The 21,478-nt window shown below is 44.4% G+C and overlaps 1 long non-coding RNA gene across 1 annotated transcript; it reads left to right on the top strand.

Moving 5' to 3' along the window:
* The first annotated feature begins 2,442 nt into the window (after positions 1-2,442).
* Positions 2,443-20,953, top strand: LOC128796918 (uncharacterized). The gene is made up of 2 exons (XR_008433929.1): positions 2,443-2,530; positions 20,721-20,953. It is a non-coding gene; the product is annotated as an uncharacterized LOC128796918 (long non-coding RNA).
* The last annotated feature ends 525 nt before the right edge of the window (positions 20,954-21,478 follow it).

Genomic DNA, 21,478 nt, shown 5'->3' with positions numbered 1-21,478 from the left:
TGTAATTCCTCATACAAAATTGACAGCTTTTTCCACAGGCTAAAATCGAAGCCACAGGTGTTCTTGACTTCATGTCAGGGTCTCCGAGACCCCTGCCAAGGTCTCGAGACAGCCAGGGCAGCCAGAGGGATGTCCTGAACTTCATCCCAGAACATGCAACTGCTGAAGAGAAGGCAGTGACAGGGACCCCAGCTACCCCCTTGGAGTGCAAGCAAAGGTGTTGCCTTGCTTCAATGAAATAAAACCGAGTGCTGGGGGAAGCTGGGGGCTGCACGACACCCATGGGAAGATGTTTGGTTTGCCAAGAAGAAAGTGTTGATGGAAGCAGCAGATGCAGAAGGAAGGGGTGGGCTGGCTGTTCAGAGCTGAAAGCTCTGTGTGGTCATGGTGTGGCTTGGTCAAGGTGGTGCATGGTCAGACTGTCAGCCTTGGGTTTTGGTGTCTGTGCTCAAGCCCCTATAACAAGCCCATGTTGTCCTATCCTTAAACCTTGGAGGCACTAAGGAAAGTGAAGGGGGTTCTCCTGCTCACTGACTTTCTGGCTTCTCCCACTGACAGTGCTTGTTTGGCTCTCACACCTCTGCAGAACTGACCCGTGAGAAGAGGAGGTGATGCTTGAGGTGCTTGAGAGAGCTGGGTGTGACAGATGGCCCTGAAGGAAATCTAAAAGGGAAAGATGCTCCAGTGGCTCGGGGCTGCCAGTGGATGCAGGATGTGCCACGATTCAGGGAAATGGGGACAGGCTTTCAATCAGAAGGCTTTTAAAGCAGGGTTTTGGGTACAGCATGATGTCCAGGCTTCTGCCCCAAACAAAAATGCTTTGTTCTCTTTCCTGCTTTTCCAGAGGTTTGTGCTTCTCTGGGAGCTTTCAGTTCCCTCCTGCAAAGTGAATATCCCAACCTAATGAGTGAGGGAAAACTTGGCTGTTCTAATAAGGCAAGGGAGCAGTTGAAAATGGATTAAGAAGGGATTGAATGTGTCTTGTGAGAGCTTGGCTATTGATTTCTAACCCTCCCATTCTGATGTTATTGCAGAAATTATTTTCTTCTGCACTGTGCAGAGATTAAATATTAATAAATAGAAAATTTAAAAAAAAGGGGGGAGAAAAAGACCAGATCCCAAGACATCCTGCTGCACAATTAAAAACCAAATGAAGGATTTCTAGAATGAAAAACTTTATTTGCTGAAGTTTTCTTGAGCTCAGAGTAGAAACATAAGGTGGTTTGATGAGATAATTTGTAATGTTTCTATTTATTGTTTTGTAGTAGGGGTGTGTGATTTTGAGCCATATCTCATTGCAGTAGCTTGAGTATAAAGACAGAATAAAAAAGGGATGGAGATTTACTTAGATCTCATTCATCAGTGACCCATTTACTCACTGATGATGAAGTAAGGGGGAACACACAGGTCTGCTCTGCCTTCACTTGCACTGCATCCTGCAGTCATGCTCAGTTCCATTAGGCTTCTATTTATTATTTAACAGAGGAGATGGAAGACAAGGCACACCAAGGTGATTTTTATGTCCTAGATGTTTCATTTGCACAAAGAGTGCACAAGCTGCTACTTGCCATGAACTCTGTGGCGCCCAAGTGGAACCCACATTCCCTGGGTGTCTGCAGGAGGAGGTGAATGGACAGGCAGGCTCTGCATGCAGGTCAGGGCTCCCAGTGCACACAAGGAAATCTGCTCCCCACTGATCATTCTGCCCCATCTTCCTCCTCATTCCATCAAACTGGGCACTAACTGAGACAAAAAAAGGGCACAGTGAGAATCTCATGTCCAATTTCTTGCAAGATCAGTCTTTTTTTTTTTTTTTTCTGTAGCAAGATATGGGATAATGGAAAATGCAAATTAAATTCGGAGTCATGGAATATGGAAGGCCATTCCTTTTCAAGTGAGTTGTAACCATGAGAAGGGAAATTGTTAGGGTCTTACCCAAATCATTCATGTGCTCTTCCAGCACTCTAAAAGGTTACTTATTGTCCAACAAATTCAGAGCAAAATTAGGGAATGCAGACAGAAGGGGAAGGAACAGGAAATAGCTCTATGGTGTCATGAGCACAACCAAAGGTAGGATTTGACCCACTGCTTTTCTCCAATCCTGTCTTCAACAGTCAGTGATGTTGCTGGCTGATTTCCATCCTAATTCAATAGTTTTCAAGCTGCACAAGAGGTTTGATCAGTGTTTTATATCCCAAAGAGACCCTTCTTTGACAGACTCATAGCTGGATATACCTTGTGTGCTCCTGTCTCTATTAATCTTTTTTAATGATCTCTCTTGAATTTCGTGGCTGTGGCTGGTTGTGGCTTTGCTGCTGTCAGTTCTCCATGGCCTTGATGCTCAGCTATTTCAAGTCAGCTCATTGACTTTGGATCTTGTCCTCACATTACTCATTTCATTATGACCCTGCAGCCTGTTCTTTGTTTCCTCAGCAAAGCGAGCTCAGATGGAACTTTAAGCCTGTGGAGAGAGACCCAGCACTTGGATGGCAGAGATACTGAGCTGTTTCTCTGGATTTAAGGGAATTTGGTAGGTAAATTTGTGTCAAACACATCAACAAGTGTAAACCTGGCCCTGGGCTTCAGATTCTGCTGTAGGGCTGAGCAGATGGGGCTCCACTCTTTAGTCTTTTACCAATTCACTGTGTGCCTGAAGTGGGCCAGGTCTGTGAATGAGTGAAAATCAAGAAGCTAAAAGCTTGTGAAACCCTGGTTATAAATTGCTAGAGCTTCTGTAGCTTCAATAGTAGCTCCTATCAGCAGAGCTGGAGTACCTCACCATGCACACCCTCAGTCTGTCCTGAAAATAAAACACTCTAAACTGAGCAGTTCAAGAATGCTTATAGAAGCTGTTGTGAGGGATTAGTTGATGGCTTCAAACCCTGGAAGCCAGAGGAAATAATTGCTTTCTGCCATTCCCCATGCTCTCAGCTGCTCTCTGTGCTTCAGTCCCTTGTCTTTAACTGAGCAGTGTTTGCAGTCCTGGCCCTGAGAGGACCATCCACAAAAGATTGCAGAGCACTGCTCTGGTGGGCAGTGCTCCATCCATCCCCTGCAGGCTCTCCAGAAAAAAGGGAGGCAATGTCCTTCCTGGGTGTCTAAAAAGAGTGTCTGCAGATTACCCAGCATGTCACACCCAGGTTTAGAAGCACCATAAGGCATCATTTGGCAGACACCAGGCAATATTTAGTGACTATGGGAGCTATATATAATGGAATTACAGAGGGTGTGAGAAAGCAGCACCTCCTCCCATCTGCCCCCTTAAGGGATGCAAATGCTTTGCTATAATACTGTTCCCTGAGAGCTGGAACTTTAGCAAATAAGGGACTTTATTAAGTTGTTAATAAGATTTCATTTTCTCACTAATGCTGTGGTGCTACATTATTAATTTAAAACTGTATTTAGCCTGACATGCTAAAGTGCTAGGCCTCATTATTAATGCATAAACCCATGCCTCTGTTGTTTAATTAAACACCATGATTACGAAGTTCTGATGTGGTTTAATGATAGCAGGCTGGAGTGACAGTACATTCCTGTGCTCAGATCTCCCCCATTCCCCCTCCTGCTACTTTCCCCTTTCATTTCCCTTCAAAAGCACAAATGCAGTTGTTGTTCTGTTGAATAAACACCACATGACAAATGATGTTGATCTTTCCAAGGTGACAGAGAACTGCATTTTTATTTTCCTAGGCTTAGCTTATTATTGACCAGAGATTTCTCTCCTCCTTCTGTTAATGGCTCTGAAGGTAACTGTTTGTATTTCCCCAGAAGACAATATAATCCTTGCTCCCAGTAAAGTCAACAGCAGTTTCCAACTGACATCAACAGGGCAGAGTTTCACCCAAAGACAAGAAGAGACCTAGAAAAAAAGCCCAGGTTTTATATGTCTGTTTAGAAGTGGTAATTCCTGAACACTTGTTATCTTGGAGGTGGAGCTTGGTCCAGGGAAGAGGGTGTGGTACTGAATCACATAAGAATTAATGGGTCTAGACCAGGGTAATAAACACAGTGGAGATTTTTTTTTTTTCCACCAGCATCCTTCTGAATTGGACTAAAGTGTTTTGGAGCCCTTGTTTCATGCAGCCTTTAACTTGCTGTATCCTTGTTGATGTCCTTTGTAGGACCAAGGTTTTCTGGGCATTTGTGACAGACTTTCTGCTATGCATTCCTCTCCTTTCTCCCCTCAGCATTTGGCTTCATCATCTTATTCCTCCCTGTTGCTTGTGATGATTCTTTCTGAACAGCAACTCATCCAATCTGGCTTGCAGAGCCTCTTACTTTATTGACTAGGAGTAAAATTAAACATATTCTTATGTACTCTCGTGCTTAATAAGATTTGCACAGATCAGCCCCCTGTGCCTTTGTTTCTCTGTCTCCACATCCCTTGCCTGTTTGTCTGTTCAAACAGGAGGTTCTTGGCTTAGAGCTCCCATCTCCCAAACTTTGGGGTCTCCTCTCTCTTTTGAAGGCAAAGCGAGGTTTGCTGTGTCCTTTGCTGGAACTAAAATTTTGCCCCAAGCATTTTTTTTCAGCCAAGGAGAAGAGGAAAAAATTGCATGAGAGCACCAGGGGTGTAGGAGCACTCATCATTCTGTCCATTTCTAGCAGGGTAGGTAAAGTCCCTCTTTATTGCCATCCAGGTGAATTCACAGCTGACAACCAGTACTTTGCTCAGCAGAAACCAAATTTTCTTTTGAAGTAGCCATTTGAAACATATCTCAGATTCTCTTCCTTGTACTTCTCAAAGAAGAAAATTGTTCATTATAATCAACCGTCCTTCACTTTCCTGCCCTGAAAGGGAGTGCACAAATCTGTTCTCCCCATGTGCAAATACAACAGAAATGTTACCTAGCTTAACTTCCTTTGGTAGATTATTTTTTGAAGTATGTGTTCAGCAAAGTAACCTTTCTCTAACAAAAAGATGACCTTTTTGCATTTATGTAGTGCTTGTTGCTAGGATTTAGATCTTTGCTGAAAGCTGTTATTTCTTTTAAGCACAGGAGAAAGTGCATTTTCACCTCCATTTGGGTAAACTGTCATTTTCTACTGTTCACTGCTTTTCTCACCATGGAATAATAATTCGAGGTTCAGTGGGCTTTTTGAGAGAATGCATTCCAGGAGTGTGGTGGGGCCTGGGAAGTCCTCCACGTTTGCTGGTGGGGGAGAAAAGGAAGAGGAGGGAGAAGGCTTCTGAAACGTTTCAGGCTCCTGAGCAGTACAGTTGCTCAGCTTCTGCCATCAAATGATATTCAGTGTAGGAGGGTCATGCAGGTATTTTATAATCACACACAAAAAGCAGCCTGTGGGTAGCAGGGAAGCTGTACCTGTATGCACAATATATTATTTTTTGGTGGTAGCACCAGCATCCATAGGAAGCCACTTTAGGCAGATTTAAGAGGTTTCTGTCCAACCGTGATACCAGTGAATAACAGAAATAATCTAATATTACTCTTTTGTGGCTCTGTTCCTGGTGCCATTGCAAGTCATCCCATTAATATGGGATGCAGGAGGCACCAGGTGAGTGCACATGCAGTGGGCTGTGCCTGAGGGGAGGGAGAGTTACACACATGTGTGCAGATCCCTTATTGAGACACAGAAATGAGCCTCATCTCTCTTAAACCATTTCCTGTATTGCTTTCTTTAGCGAGAGACTAAGAGACCACTAAGAGTAGCTTGACTTGTGAGATCTCATTTCTCTGCAAATTGGCCATGGAAAAATCCCTCAGTTCCTTGGAAACCAGTGAAGACCCTGCCCAGTGGGGAAAAAGACCCAAATACTTCCAGTATGTGCAGCTGTAGTTGTCTCCAAATAGAAACAGGCAAAGTCAAAATGTTCCCTAGGAATAGTCACACTTTTCTTGGTCAGAACTGCTCATCAAACAGATGACTTCAGAAGCTGGAAGTGCTGTTTGCCAGTCTCACAGAATTTTGGGAGGTGGAAGGCAGTATCATGAGCATTTAGGAATTGTGTACAATAATTGAATTGAAATTATTGCTCTGTGCAGAGTGCAGTGGGTGCTGAGGTGTCCCAAAGGCCAGCCAGGCCAGCTGGGATGGCAGGAACAGTCCCTTTTATACCGTCTTTCTCTGTTCATGTGCATTTAGAAGAGAGCAATCCCTGGTTTCTCTGCAACTGAAACAACCAAAATTAATCAGTTTCAAATCCATCCTGTCCAAGAGACCATGAATTCAGCAGGATCAGAAGACCTTGGTTAAGCAGCCTCTGGAAGTCTATCAGAAGTTTATTAGTATGGTAATTTATCTGGGCAAGCACATAAAGATGCTAATTGAATTGTTTTTTTGGGTTTATTTTTTAAAGGCAGAAAGGTTGGAGATTTTCTAGGAAGAAAAGTAGAGTTGTCACTTATGTTTCACCATTTCATAATGTTATAATTTCATTATTTTCTTACGCTTCATTTAAAATATTTTATTTTAAGCATAAAGAACAAAGACCTTGATAGTCCAAAGATTTGGGGCTCATGCCACGTCTGGTTCTGGCCTTGATGCACGGAGATAGATTGAATTAATCAAACTTCTTCACACTGCTGTTTAATCGGGTTTACAATTAGCTGAGGGCTGCAGGTCTCCCGGGCCTATCAGCTGTAATACAGCAGCTCTGCAGCCACACACTGGGAGTGCCTCACACACCAGATTGTCATAATGTGGCATGAAATTAAAGCGTGATGTTACTTGACAACAGAATTTATATCTCTCCCTCCCCCCCCTTTCTCCTCTTTAACAAAGTCCCTACCTAGAGACAGGCCTAGTTGCACCCACCTGCTCTAAGCTACACAGCTGCCTTCAAAAGAGTTTCTGATATTATTAAACCAATCTGTGTTCCTTTGCAGTCACTCTGATATTCTTCCCTTTCAGGGGCAGATTATTTGGCTGTGAGGAGCTAACAGGCATACAGCTCTTAACTTGTTTCAATTCTTGCTCTGATGCACTGATCTCGTCGCTCCCTCTCCTCTTTCTCACACGCTGCTGTCTGCTCTCCCAGACCTGCCTGCACGGCGATGTCCAGCCTTCTCCAGCCCACTGCCATGCAGACAGAAAAAAGCAAAGAGGACTGGGGAACCTGTTTTTTCCATCCCTCACCCCTCATCTCTTGGCAAGCAGCATGGATGCACGGTTAGGGAATGGGATCTGTAATTCCTCCCCACATAAACAGGTCAAGATGTGGTGAACAACACTGCCATTAACAACTAATGGCTGTTGATGATTTGAACTGGCTGTTGATGATTTTGTGTCATTCAGTGAGACTGGCATAGGAAGAGCTGGAAAGAAGAATGTAATGAACCCAGGAGGAGGCTGGAAAGAGGTGAGGATCAGGTTGAGCTCCTAATGGAGGACGTTATTCCCTCCTTGAAGTGACCTGGAATCCCATCTAATTCAATGTACACCTCAGAAATCCATGGGCAGGTGATGAAGAACCCCCTGCAGTTGAGAGGAAAGGGCTGGGGGAATGCTCCTGCTGTTGAGGTTTGACTGTGGAATGTTCTCCTCAGCTGCAGCCCAGGAAGGTGCTGGAATTACACTGGAGAATCCCACACCAGGACAGGAAGCCTGGCCAAGTTACAGGGGATGCAGCTCGGGTCCTGCTGAGTGAGGCTCCTGCAGAAACAAGGGCTGGCCTTTGATGACTTTGATGACACAGTTTGGTTTCTGCTCCTGGGTTCTTGTGACTTCTGGGGGTCTGGGAGGTGCCCAGACCCACTGTGCCTGTCCCTCCAGTTCATGATGATGGATTCTGCTCATCAGTTCTGTGCATTTTTCTACCTCTTCTACTGAATTGAAAACCAAATCATATCCACAGAACAGCACCCGGAGAGAGGTGACAGAGGTGAGAGTCATGTAAACCAGACAGAATTATAACTCCTACATTCACTTCAGCTGTATCTGCTGCTTGAAATGGCATGGATCTACAATTCTGAGCATTATTTGGACATAATTAATCAGAGTAACCTCCATTTAGTTATCAAACATGGGAACAAAATGAATTTTGGTTATAAATTCCCCTCCCCCAAACTCTTTAAACCTCTGTCACCCGTTGCTCTCCAGGCTTTTTCCCTTCCTTCATGGTCTTGAGCATCTCCCAAGGAGGAAGTGATTATTCAGAAAATTGATTCTGCTTCCATTGAAGGTGATTACTTCCCTCATGCTGAACTCCACAAAAGCACAATCAGGTGCACAGCCAAGGTAGTGGGAAGCATTTGCATTTTACACAGGTTGACCTGCAAACACCTGTAGTTTTCCTGGCTGATAGCAGCCATTGATGGGCATAGGGGGTAAGGAAGAAATCAGGGAACTTTAAAAAGCAAAATAAAAAAAAAGATACATTTTTCTGATTGAGACAAATCAAGCCTAATGAACTGAGATGAAATTATTTCCTCAATTTACTTGGACATTTTAAATTAAAAGCAGAGTGCAACCTCTGCTTGCAAATTGCTGTAAACATTTCAATCACTCTCTAATTTGTGGTAAAAAGGAGGGAAGGCTGGACTATGAAATACTAATCATGGATCACTCCTGGGAAAGCAGGACTCCTTGTTTTCCAGTATTTTTTTTGGGAAACAGAGTTTTGAGGGCTGTCACTTTACAAAATTACATATAATAGATATGTATATATGTATGTATACACACACATACACACATATAGATATAAAAATATGAATATTTATGAAGAGTTTGCTAGTGACAGACCAGGCTGGCCCTGCAGACCCAAAGGAATTAATGTAAATTCCAGTCAAGCATGAAAACCCACTAGAATTGAAGTGTATTTCAGCATGGAGGATAAAGCACATCAAAGAGCAGAATTTCTATAAGATAATTACACACAATGCAACTCTAATCACAGAAAGACTGTGGATATTGCTGATAAAGCGCAATAAATCTTTTATGACTATGCCTTGTTCTGCTGAATCAGCTTTCTGTTTCTATTGCACTAAACCCTAGATTCTTGCTCTTATTTATATATTTACAATTTACTGTAGATTCCGTGAAAGGTTTGAGCTTATTTAGATTTTTGTTGTTGCACTTGTTGAAGTGCAGTGAGATAAACAACATCAGATATTCGTCTCTTCTGTCTGGCAAATATGCAGAAATAAATTGTCTATAAGATGAGAACTCCCCTTTCTCTGGTGTTTTAAGAAATTGGAATAATTTCAGTTTTGACAGCTCGAAGAGCTCAAAATTCAGGCTCCTTCCTCTGTAGCAGATTCACAGAGCAGTTGAGGTGCCAGAGGCCTCTGGAATTGTCTAGTCCAGCCCCCTTGGGCCACCTCAGGACCATGTCCACACCCATTTCAAACCTCTGCAAACCCTCTGAGCAACTGGTTCCTGTTCTTCACCCTCACAGGAAAATGTTTTTCCATACATTTAAACAGAATTTCCTATGCTTTTTGTGCCTGCTGCCTCTTGTCCTCCCAGTGGGCACTGCTGAGAAGAGTGGGCTGCTTCCAGCCTCCCTCAGCTGCTCTGCCCTTACTCAAAGGTGTAAATCTGGGGACAGAGCCAGACCTAGCAGCAGTGACCTGTGCCAGGGGTAGGGCCTGATGCTGGTAAAAACCCAATCCTACGTCTGTAGGGCAGCTGGAAACACAGAGCCTGTGGTCACCAGCTATTTCTTGCCTGTTCTTGCCTTCCCTTGTGTCTCGCTGTGAATCCTGCTCGTTTATCAAAACATCTGGGCAGCAGCAGACATGTTTGTAGACGGGTCTTTACTGTTCTTTAATCAAGAAGCAAAAACTTTGCCTTCTTCACGGAAGCTTTGCCCTTCATTTATCTTTCTGGCATATGGGCAGCAGAAGGTCTCTGCTTCTGACAGAGTGAAAGAGTCTTACACATGGCTTAATTACAGAAAATTATCAGCAAAGGGAAGAGTTTGCAGGGGGACAGCTGAATCCCACTCGTGGGTTCAGTGAACGTCTGCCCAGGATCTCAGTGCTGTGCCACATTTCACAGGGACACTTTGCTCCACCCCAGAGGACAAGCTGTTCTGAGGAAAGCCCATCCCCTGGTGTCTCTCTGGGCTAGGAACCTTTCTGGAAATGACAGCATGGGAATTGTCTGGCTTCTCAGCCCTTTTGAGCACCATGACATCAGAGCCTTATTAGATCATCAGCATCACCCTGGGTGTCACCCAATGGGAAGTGGCTTTGCGTGCAACTCCCCAGGATGACACGAGAGACCATGTCAGGACAATGGAGGCTTGCAGAAAATGTTCTTCCTTTGCCTGGTTTACATCACATCTCTGAAAGTGTGTCCCTCCAGTGACAGTCTGAAGCGAATAAACAAAGTTCTGGGGAAATGGTACGCAGTGTTCAAACACTCTGCTGAACTTTAATGTTCTCTAAGTTGTAAGGAAATGACTACAAAAGTCTTGGAAGAGCAAAGGAAGAGAGTTAGCTCAAGGCAAGGTGATATTCCCCTCATTAAAATCTATTTGTGCAAAGTTAACACGTCAAAGAAATTTCACTTGTTCCAGGAGGGTATGAAAGCCCATGTTATTAATGATCAGAAGGGACTTGAGAGTCCTTTTTGCCAAAGAGGAGGGAGTAGGGAAAGAAATGAGAAAGAAAAAAAAAAAGCATTTGAGCATTTTATGTTATCTGAGAAGAATAATGAATTCAACTGCCTTAAAACAACAACTCTTTGGATCATAGAAAGTAGTTTTAAGGAAAAAAAAGTCTTCTAAATGTGGGTTGAGATTCTGTGTGCAGTTTTTTAAACCAAACTGCTGCAGAGACACTGACAGTCCAGTCCCACAGGCAACCAACCTTGTGTCCCCTCACCCATTTTATAGAGGGTGAATGAGGCTGTAAAAGACTCGACTATTAATTCTGAGATTATCTGGATGTGTGCTTGTGTGAGTGATGTGTGCTGCAGGGATCACAGGCAGGGTTACTATGAGATATTTAGCATGAAACCTGACACTTTTAATATTTTCACTGCTCAGGGATGACATCTGGGGTTTTTACAGTTCAAGAACCAAACCTTCCTCAGACAGAAGCTGTTTGGTTGTTGATGGTGGTTTGGCCCTTCAGATGCAGGATTTTGGAAGAATCAGCTTTTGCACCTGCATTCAGAGTTGTCTGAGCAGAGGCTGGAACAGGTTGTTCAGAGAAGTTGTGGAAGTGTCCAAGGGCAGGTTGGACAGGACTTGGAGCAGCCTGGGATAGGGGAAGGTGTCCCTGCCCATGGCAGGGGTTGGAACAAGGTGAGCTTTAAGATTCCATTCAGCCCAGGCCAGTCTGTAATTCTATGATTCCATGTGACAAGGAGCACCTTGTTACTCCATGGCTGGTGACTCCTGAGGATTTGTGCAGTATTTACTGAGTGCTTTTCTTTCTCTTTTCATGAAAAGCCACCAGAATTCTCCCATCTCTGCCTGGGCTGGGCTGTCTGTCTGTTTTGACAGCTTCTTTTATCACTGGCAGCCATGTGAGGAATGACCATATTAAAAGGTGAGGCTCTCTGCTGTGCTGATAGCAGCCAAGGCCCTCCCCCAGTTCTGCATTAATGCAGAGTGGTGATGTGGCCACGGGCTGATTGTGTTTGCTAATGCTAATCACCGTGGGGCCAGGCGAGGTGAGGAAGTGAACTATATTTTATTCAGTTTGGCAGAAGGAGGAGTTGAATGGAAATGAATTTTATCTCTGGTTGTAGCTGAGTTAAATTAATGCTACCTCTGGTGCTGAAAGGCTCAGCAGAGCAGATGTCTGTATTTTATGTGCTCTCCTTGGTTGGGCCACCAAACTGCACATCAGCCTGTGTGTTAATTTAGGGACAAAGCTGGTCCCTGTCCCCAGCTGCATGGGCTGAGCAGCCTGGAAGATGAAGATGTAGGGACTGAAATCACAGTTTATTTTGCCTGCTTGAAACAAAGACAGGTCACCAGAGCTGGATTCCAAGTGCTGTCAGGTCCTTTCCCATGGCATGTACAGAGGGAAAACAGGGAGGGAAAATACCTTAGCAATTCTTCAGCACAACAGTAATTAATTGCTGAGCACCAGTGATGATTAGTACCCTGCCAGGAGCGTAGACCTCTGCCTGTGTTGGTTTTATCTGAGGAGCTCTGCACTCACAGACCAGGTAAATCCAGCTGTGTGTCAGGCTCTTCCCCAGTCATCCAAATCTTCCCATCCCAGGAATCCTGGAAGCTCTCAAGGTTTAAATAGGGGTAAGATAATAAGGGGTAAGATGCAAGGGACAGGCAGACTTGCTGCTGTGCCCAGGTGGGAGGAAGGGCAGGTAACAGAAGCCTGATAAGGACCCCTGTCTCTCACCTCTCTCCTGGGGAGCTGTGGGCTCCTTGGCCATGGGATCCAGGGTGCTCCATGCCCAAGGGCTCTACAGGGGACTGGTAGGAGAATCATCAAAGCATGCCATTACTCAGGAAACCTTTCAGAAAGCCCCGCATCTTGCATTCTTTTTCTTGGAAAAGCATCTTGCATTTACTTCTTGGAAACAGAAGCACTGGGCTAATGACAGCTAGGTGAAAGCAGAGCAGTCACTGGAAAGAGAGAGGATGGAAGAGGTGCAGTGAAATCTGCCCAGCAAATGAGGGAGAGATGGGAAGGGAGCGAGCAGGGGAGCAAATGTGATGATTGGCAGAGCGTGGTGAGCAGTGCCACCCACACAGCGACAGGTGGGATGTTGGGAGCTAAGGCAGGAGCCACTGCAAGCACATTTCCATGTCTTTATCCTCCATATCATGCTCCTCTTCTCATTTCAAGGTCTGATCAAGCCTGACTATTGTCACCCCTTTTTGCTGTAAAGACACCTATTAATGTTGACAGTTGAGGTGGCTGGGGGATGTGATATTAGTACTGACAAATGCTGGTAATTTGCAAGCAATGTTTTCCCTCTAGCACCAGTGGGAAATCACCTAACCTTTGCCAATAATTCTCAACATAACTCACAAAATCTCATCTTCTATCATTATGAGGAGCGGCATTTCTGAAAATTATCAGCTTCTGCTTGAATCTAGACTGTACAGAGGAGATGATATTAATCAGTGTGTGAGGCCCACTGTAGTATTGAGGATTCTCTTACAAGATCTTTTTGCCATATGCTCTGTGATATGAAGCATACTTGATTATGCTTTCAGATAGTTTTTCCATCCTGTCATATTGGCTTTAACTATTTTTTAGCTGTTGTTATCAGATCAAATTTTTTTAAACCACAATTTACTTAACATGTCTGGGGAGAGCACTTGTGTGTGTTTATGCTTTAAACCAACACTGCTTAATCAATAACTGGTGGACTGGTGTCAGTGTAACTGGCACAGATTTGAAGGTTGCAGTGGGGACAGTGAGCTGAGCATCTGACCTGCCACACTGAGCATAAGTAACAGATTTTCAGAAGTGCTGAGATTAGGGCAGTTTCTTCGGAGAATACATTGAGCTGTTGGCCGGTTAAGTCTTTGGCAAATCTTGCCTTAATTTGTCAATGGAGAATATACAAAGAAACCACACTGATAGAAAATACCCCGACACCTGTGCCTCCCGAGTTCACACACAGCCTGAGCTTATTTTACAGAAGCTGTAGCCAAACAATGCTGATAGCAACTGTCTTTAAAGTGAAATTAAAATGTAATGAGGGTGGGAGGCAGGGACGAGCTCGCATGGACCATCTGAGCTGTTGCAATTCTAGAATTCATCAGTGCCGCTGAAAGCGGAGAGCGGCTGTTGTGTTATTGATGCGGGCGGGGAGCAGGTTATTGCATTATTGACATGCAGGAGGTGGAGAGAGATTACCATGTTAGCAGCGGGACAAGAAGAGAGATTATCCAAATGCAATAAGTCATTGTTACAGCAAAGACATTTTTCCACACCTCCTCACCTCCCCCCCCACTCCTTATCCCATCCTTTCCACCTCCCGCCTGCATAATATGAAAGGTCAGTAAAATCCAGACAGATGGTTGGGAGGGTTTATGGAGAGGGGATGCTTTCTTTGGTCATTTTTCTGAAATGGTGATTGTGCTCAGGAAGAAAGAGAAAGCATTTGGGTTTTCTGACTGGGATTGACTCACTCAAATGCCATACTGGGCAAGGGAGAATGTGGGTGAGGAGATGGTCCCTTTCACTGCTCTGTGTGGCACCTCTGAGAGGCACAGCTGCATCCTAGGCACTGGAATAACCAGGGGATAAATGCCACTGGATTCTGGCTTTTTTATTTAATAAATAATATCACTTTTTTTTTTTTTTTTTTTTTTTTGCTGTTTAAAAGGGTCAGTAAACTTTTTGAAGAGAAAAGGCATTGATCCTCAAAGGACTCTCATCCCTCACTGAGAGAGTATTTATCTCTCAAGTTCACTTATTTGCTTGTAGATAACACCTGTCTTCTCTTATATTTCAGTTCCCTAGATTTAGTTCTGTCTTCATCTGGAACTGCCTCCTCTTAGAGCAGGCTTCTTAGTACCAAACCCTAATGGAGTAAAATTATTGCCCACTGCAGAGAAAGTGACTCACTATGTAAAATATCCCCCCTGGAAAATGCATCGAGCAGTGTTCATGGGTCAGAGCTGCTGCTCATTGTGCCAAGATGCCCCATGGATAGCTGTGAGTTTTGGAGCTGGCCCGAAGTGATCAGCTCATATCCTCTTGGATTTAATTGGGTTATGGGGTGACTTCTGATCCCTGATCCCCAGGGAAGGAGCCACAAAGATTGCGGCGTCTGCAGCAATCTCATCTGTCCAGGGCCGCAGTCAGGGAGAGAAGAATGGCTGCTTAATCAGACACACAATCTAAAAATGTCACATTATTATTTATGAAGTGTTTAATAATCACACCACAATCATTGGACGCAGTGAGGTGGAAAAAGAAAATGTAATTTTTCAAATAATATATTCGAATTCTGTTATTTGGGGAGGAAAAAAAAAAAACCTAAGTAAATTATTTCTTTTAATTTGAAAAATACAGTTTGTGCTCGTCTTGCAACAATGCCTCATTTATGTGTGGATGAGAAGTCACAGGCAGCTGGGGCAGTCTGGAATTTAGCAGTTTGTATCAGTCTGATGTGCCCTTCTGCTGCCCACGTGCACCTTCCACTTGCTGTTGTGAAACACTGCAAACTTTGTTCAGCAACACACCCTGTCCCTAAGAAGCAGCAGACTGGGAAGTTCAAACCTGGCTGTGATGTGAATATGAACATAGATCTATAGGTTTTAGATAAAGATATAGGATAATGGCATTTTCAGCTGGGATAAAGAAACAGCTCCACCACAGAAAAACTCTTATTTGTCTGTGCCAAGGGTGGCTGGAGAGCAAAGTGCATGTGGAGAGATGTGGGTCTGGAACCTGGATGGGTGCAGGGAGGATTTCTGCTGTGGGCATGGATTTCTGTGATGCTGGAGAACGTGACTTGTCTCCCAAGAAAGGCAAGCAGACCCCTGTGCTTGCTGAGAGAGGAAGGGGAACACAGAGTGCTTCTTTTCAGAGAGAAATTAACCTGAAAAAATGGTGTAATTTGTAATTATTAGACAGGTGTGTCTGGTTTTGTCTTTATGTTTCATCTGATATCTCTTTCACCTACTATCTTTCCCCTTTTTGAGCAGGGAAGTATTTTGTAGAAGAGAGCTAATCTCAGAATTCTAAACCCTTATCCTCTCTTGCTGTTTCACATCCTTCCTTCCAGACTGGCCTTGCCTTTACTGGTGTCTTGCTTCATTTTCCTATTTTCAGATCACTGCTCCTGTTTGGAATAGGGTGCTCTGAGGAGCTGAGCTGTTCCATGTCCTGTTGCAGGAGAAGGGAGCTCAGAGCACGTTATTCCTCCAAGGCTGGCACCTCTTGCTGCCTCCTGGTTTGTGTGCCAGCACGATCAGCAGTCAAAGAGCCGAGGGGATGGCAGAGCCCAGGCACGTTGTGCTGCTCGGGAATTCCTGCTCCCTCTGTTGGCTGCCTGGCTCTGGAGCCATGAAGGGAAAAAGAAATGTTATTAGGCTATGTCAGGCAGAAACAATTTCTCTGCTTCTAATTGCTGGAGGACCAATTCTGGAGGTGACTAAAGAAACAATTTTTTTTGCCCCAAGAGGACCACCCAACTGCTTCTGAATTTGGTGTGTTGTGAATAATGCCTGAGGTTTTAGATTTTATATTTTTCAGATTCTCTACTGCTTTAGTGTGCACTTCTGAGCTTCATAGTAGGGGATGGTGAGCTCTCTTCACAGAGCAGGGAGACAAAACAATTCCTCCTCTAGCTGGGCACCAAGGACAAATGATCCAAATCTCAAGCCCAGGAGCATAAAAAACATGGACTGAAGAGAGAAAAACAAGCAGGAGGGGACTGCATGGGCTAAAGCAGGAATTGGACAATGAACTCCAAGATGCAAATGGAGCAGAGCTGATCCCAGTGAGAGCCCCCGGGAGCGCTCGTGCATTTTGGGACCATTTTGGTTCATCTTGGGTGCAGCCTTGGCTGGGCTCTTGTGCTGCCCAAGGTGGATCCATTGAGGCATTCTAATAAATCCCTACTTTATTCTTTAGCTCTGTCCAGCCTCTGTTCCAGATCAGCCCTCACAAGGCATCAGGGATAACCCTGGGAATTAGACCTTGGCTCATTGAAGTGCTTCAGTCTGGGCCACGTGTCTCTGTGGGAGGAACGGGGTGAAGCTGAGCTCTGAGGGCTCAGGTCTGGGCAAAACTGAGCAGCTTCAGGGGACCTGCAGCACATCCCTGGGGAAAAGAGCCTTCACAGTCTGCTGTGTCCCCAGATGTGTCACCTGTGCCTTGGGCCTGGCTGTGGGGATGGTGCAGGGTGCTCAGCGTGTGCCTCTGTGCTGATGGCACCAGCCCATCTCCAGTTTGCCTGCACAGACCCTTGCAGCAGGAATGGCCCTGCCTGTCTCCTCACCCTCTCCTCCACACCTCCCACCCCATGGATGTGCAAGGGATGGGACTGGGAGGAAGACAGCCCAGTCCCACCCAGGCCTGTGTTCCATCCAGCTCCCATGGATCATATCATCTCTGCTGATTAATGCAGTGCAATCAACAGTTTAATATGTTACTACTAAATAATGTTAATTATATTATTCCTTTCTGACACTGCAATCACTAGATTTTTATGCTTTGGTGCTAAATCTAGTAAAATTTCAAATTGGAGTAATTAAATAATTAGCTGTAATATGTGACAAGCCAACAAAACGATTGCTGTTTTATTATCTTTGTGGTGACAACGTTGCTTCTGTTTGTGTTCAGGCAGCCAGGCCTTGAAAGGAGTTTACAGTCAGCAATACCATCCTCCTTCAGACCAGAGATCTCTGCCAGAGTCAGTTTTGACTGGGGGAAGTAATTTGTATTGTTTTGAGCTCCAACAATAGCTCTCCGTGTTTTTATGACTGCTGTCTTTAAGACATACTTCACCACCCCTCTCTCCTTAAGAATTATTTCTCCACTTTTCCAGAGCTCTACTGTCCCTAATGGCTTTTCCCTCTCCGTTTAACCTCACACTTCAGTGCACTTGTTTGGGCTTTTATCTTTGGTTCAGGGCTCTGGCTGCTTTCTGCATGAATTTTTTTTTTTTTTTTTTTTTTTTTTTTTTTAATGTATATATATTAGGTGCCCAACACATCCCTGTGACAACCAGAAAAAGAAATATCCTCACTTCTGCCTGAGGAGCTCCTTCTGGGGAAAATGGGCTGGGCGAGGTTTCACAGTGCAGCACTGGCAACTTGAAATGTATGAAACTGGACAGCCCTGCAAAAGAAATAGATCTGTCAATGCTGTGCTATGATACGCTCAGAAATAAAATATCAGTTTAGATGAGCAGAAAGATTGGCAGCACAGGCTTGGGATCTTCTTCTCTTTTGTTTTGCCCCTTTATGACTTCTTCCACTCCCTCTGGTTCTTCCTCTCACTCTTCTGTTTATTCATGTTCCACATGTTCCTTGGCAGCACACAAAGTACTTGGGATGTCATTGGTTGCAGCAATTATAATTACAATATTTTATAAATCTTTTGGAGATCATGGAGATTTTTAAGTCAACAACTGAGCAAGGTCCTTTTATTGAGATTGTGAGGTTTTAATGGAGCCTTTCTTTGCTTGTTTGTTAGTTTTAATGCCAGCCTGTGTTTCTGACAGGTTACCAGGAGGAAATCCTGCTCTTGTACATTATTCAGGACCCTTTAGGTGGGTAGGGTCCTCCTGGACCACAGGCTTTGCTCCTCGTGCACAGATTCACCTGTTTCCAGCAGCTTCTCCCAAAACCCGAGAGCAGCAGTGATGTGTTTTACAGCCCCACAGAGTGTGAGGAGAAGTGACAAGATTTTCCTATAAATATGACTCTAATCACACAAATGTGCAAACCCCTTAGGAGGGACCCAGGTGAATTTCACACTCTGTGATAGGTTTTTGTTGTTGTTTCATTTTCTTGTCTTTTTTTTTTTTTTTTGTATGCCCCCTAATTTTTTACATTGCTGCAATTTCTGAGCTGCGCCTCACCTTTTTTCTTGTAGACAGCTCAGGCAACATCCCCAGAAACACAAAAAGGATCTAAATTAAACACTTCACAGCAATGCAGCACTTTGCAGCCTTGAATTGACTGTCAGTCCTCACACTCTCTCTCTTGGCCTGCCGTATAAAAATAGGCTGTCTCCTCTAAAATAAGTGGAAAACAAAGAAAAAGAGCCAGGTTATCTCTGGTTGCCCAGTAGCACCATCAGATTTACTGGGTGTACATCAGGGGTTAATTTGGCTTAGAGAGATTCTGTTTTTTTTAAAAATAAGCCTCTGAATTTCCTCTCATCCTATCTATGCTCTTATCTGGTGTGTACCAATCTGGTAATGACACCCATAAGCACAAACAGCCAAGCCTTTTGCTGTTGTTGTTTTTTGAACACTGCATATATTCCTAATTTCAAGCATTTTACATCACCTGTACGTGTCTGGCATCACTGCTCCCTGAGATGCTGCTTGCTGAGATATGAATTTTGTTAGCTTCCCTGGGGAAAATTCATTCTCTCACTTGTTTTAACTTCTTGTTTTAATCTTGAAAAGGAGCAGTAGGGAGCAACCTTGCAAAGTAAGATGGATATTTAAGGGGAGCTTACTTTAAAAAAAAAGAAAAATTGTTGAGCAGGCCTTCTATATATATATAAGAAGCACTATTTTAAAATAATAAAAATTAGAAATGTAAGTGTAGAAACACTCAAATAGATTTTTAGCAAATTTAGTGGAAACCCAAAAATAGCACTGTAAGACTAATTAAGGCACTTTGCTCCTCACTCCTTCGACATTTGGTAGGCTTGGCTCTTGTACAGCAGGAGCTGGATATCAATGCAGGGGGAGGGCTGTAAAGTAACTTACACCAGGTGAAGTCTGATGAGATGTAACTTTAATAGGAGCCTTTTAGGGCATGTTACAATAGCTCTACCTTTCTGCCCATTGCAGCAGCCTGCTTGCAAAGCAGTGGGATTTATTGTCTGTCACCTCCAGTGCTATTTATATGGGTAATTTAATTTAACACCAGCAGGAGACTTCAAATAACTCTCCCCAGCATGGGAAGAACAATAACCTCGAGTGCATATTCACACAATATTTCTGACCTGCAGGGCTGGCCAGGTTTGGGAGGGGGTGTGCCTTTTTCTGTTTGGAGAGCTGAAGGCAGATATGCCCCTGCCCTCTTTCTGTTTCATTTAAGGGGTTTTCAATTTCTCCTTTCCCAGAGCTGTGTCTCCAGAGTTCATCCTGTCCCTGCCATTTCTTCCTCCCGGCTCTTGCATTTGCTGTATTATATTAAACTGCACAAATCACATCTGCATTTATGACCAAGCCTCGATCCTGGATTTTCTTTTTTTCTGGACAATACACAAATCCAGTTTCAACAACTGATCCAGAAGCAGAGTGTGTGGCTCTTAGGGGACAGGGACATGGTGGGTAAGGGATGGGGAACTCAGAACTGCATCCCTTGCCTCGCTGTGCCAGGCTGTGTTTGGGGTGCTGGCCCCTCTTGTTTTGGCTGCCATGACATTAAACCTCAGTGGAAGTGCCAGTTCCACCAAGTTTCTACCCCACCCATTGCAATATGGTGCATGTCTGTGTCGAGAGAGCATTTCTAGGCTTGTGGAGAGGTGCCACATGCTTCCTTGCTGGTGAACAGAAATAAGGGAGCACTAATTAGGTCTGTGGTGTTGGCAGGGGGATCCATGTGTCAGGAAAAGGAAGCATGGTACTCTGTAGAAATCCAGCCATCTTCCCAGTGTATTCATCAATATGTGTGAACCAGGAGGAAGAGTAATTCTGCATTTAAAGAACACAACCCAGGTTTCAGCGCCAGGCTCCCGTGAAAGATGCAACCTTCCGAACGGAGCCGTGTCTGAATACATCATTTAACTTTATCTCACAGTGCAGCTGCCTCCTGTGATTCCAAATGTCACCAACTTCGGGGAGATTTCTGAAAGGGAATGTGCTCAGTGTGTCTTAGGCCACCTCTATTAATGGAACCAGAGAGGGAACAACTGGAGACAAATGGCTCTGCTTGGCACATGGGAAATACTGATGCTGGTGTTTCATCCTGCAAATATAACTGGCTGGATTGGAAGTTTTCCAAGCTGGGTACCAGTTTAACTTAGTGCATTCACATGTCTCGGGGAAGCTGGTGGCCTTGTCTGCAAATTTGGTGGCCCAGGTGAGCACAAGATTTTCCTGCTGGGGTTACTTCTCACCTTTCATTTCCTTGCAGCACTAAACCCTCCTTTGTTTTGGCTTCCTTCAAACAGGGCAACAAGAGGAGCCAATTCTCTGCATCAGCTCCACTGCCCAGGCCTGAGCATGTCCAACCCCAACATTTTGCATTGGCTGCATCACATGAAAACCCTCTGTTGCACCCTGCCAGATGCTGCTGCTCCTGACACTGCTGCTCCTGTAGCCAAGTCCTGCCAAATCCGGGAAGCATTCCCACCCCTCACTCAGGGTGCTGATGGCTGAAGAAACATGCTCAGTTTTTTTGGGATCTGTGTTTAATTATTGCAGTCAATTAGTCATTTCCCCCACCCCCACACTTTATTTATATATTTTTTTTTCCACGAGTCATGAAAAGGCTGTAGCCAAACGAGGTGACAGATGATTCACAGACAACCTTCTCTCCTGTTTTGTACTCCCAAGAACTTTGGGAACCAGAAAGCAAAGTAATTTTTGGACTAATGCAACAGCTCCTGCTGGGGCTGTGTAGCAATCAGTTACTCAGGCTCTCCCTTGTCCTTCCTTTGGAGGCTCTGGCACCTGCACATTATGATTAATACAGGCATTGCAGGTAATACTGAGCACGTTGGAAGGTTTCCACGAGCCAAAGGCCATTTCACAGGCTGGAACGAAGGCTGTTAGGGAAAATAAGGGCATTGCAATTTCATAAAATGCATGGAGAGCTGGCTTTGGAGGGAGACATACCACCCTCCTTTAAGAGAGCACCCCAGAAAAGCAAAGCTTTATTTTCCCAGAGCCTTTTAGTGCCTGCTTAAGTTCTTGAGCTGTTACAGAA

This window comes from Vidua chalybeata, chromosome 17 (assembly GCF_026979565.1).
Source record: "Vidua chalybeata isolate OUT-0048 chromosome 17, bVidCha1 merged haplotype, whole genome shotgun sequence".
In the NCBI taxonomy this organism is placed as follows: Eukaryota; Metazoa; Chordata; class Aves; order Passeriformes; family Viduidae; genus Vidua; species Vidua chalybeata.
This window is presented reverse-complemented; position numbering and strand designations above follow the sequence as displayed.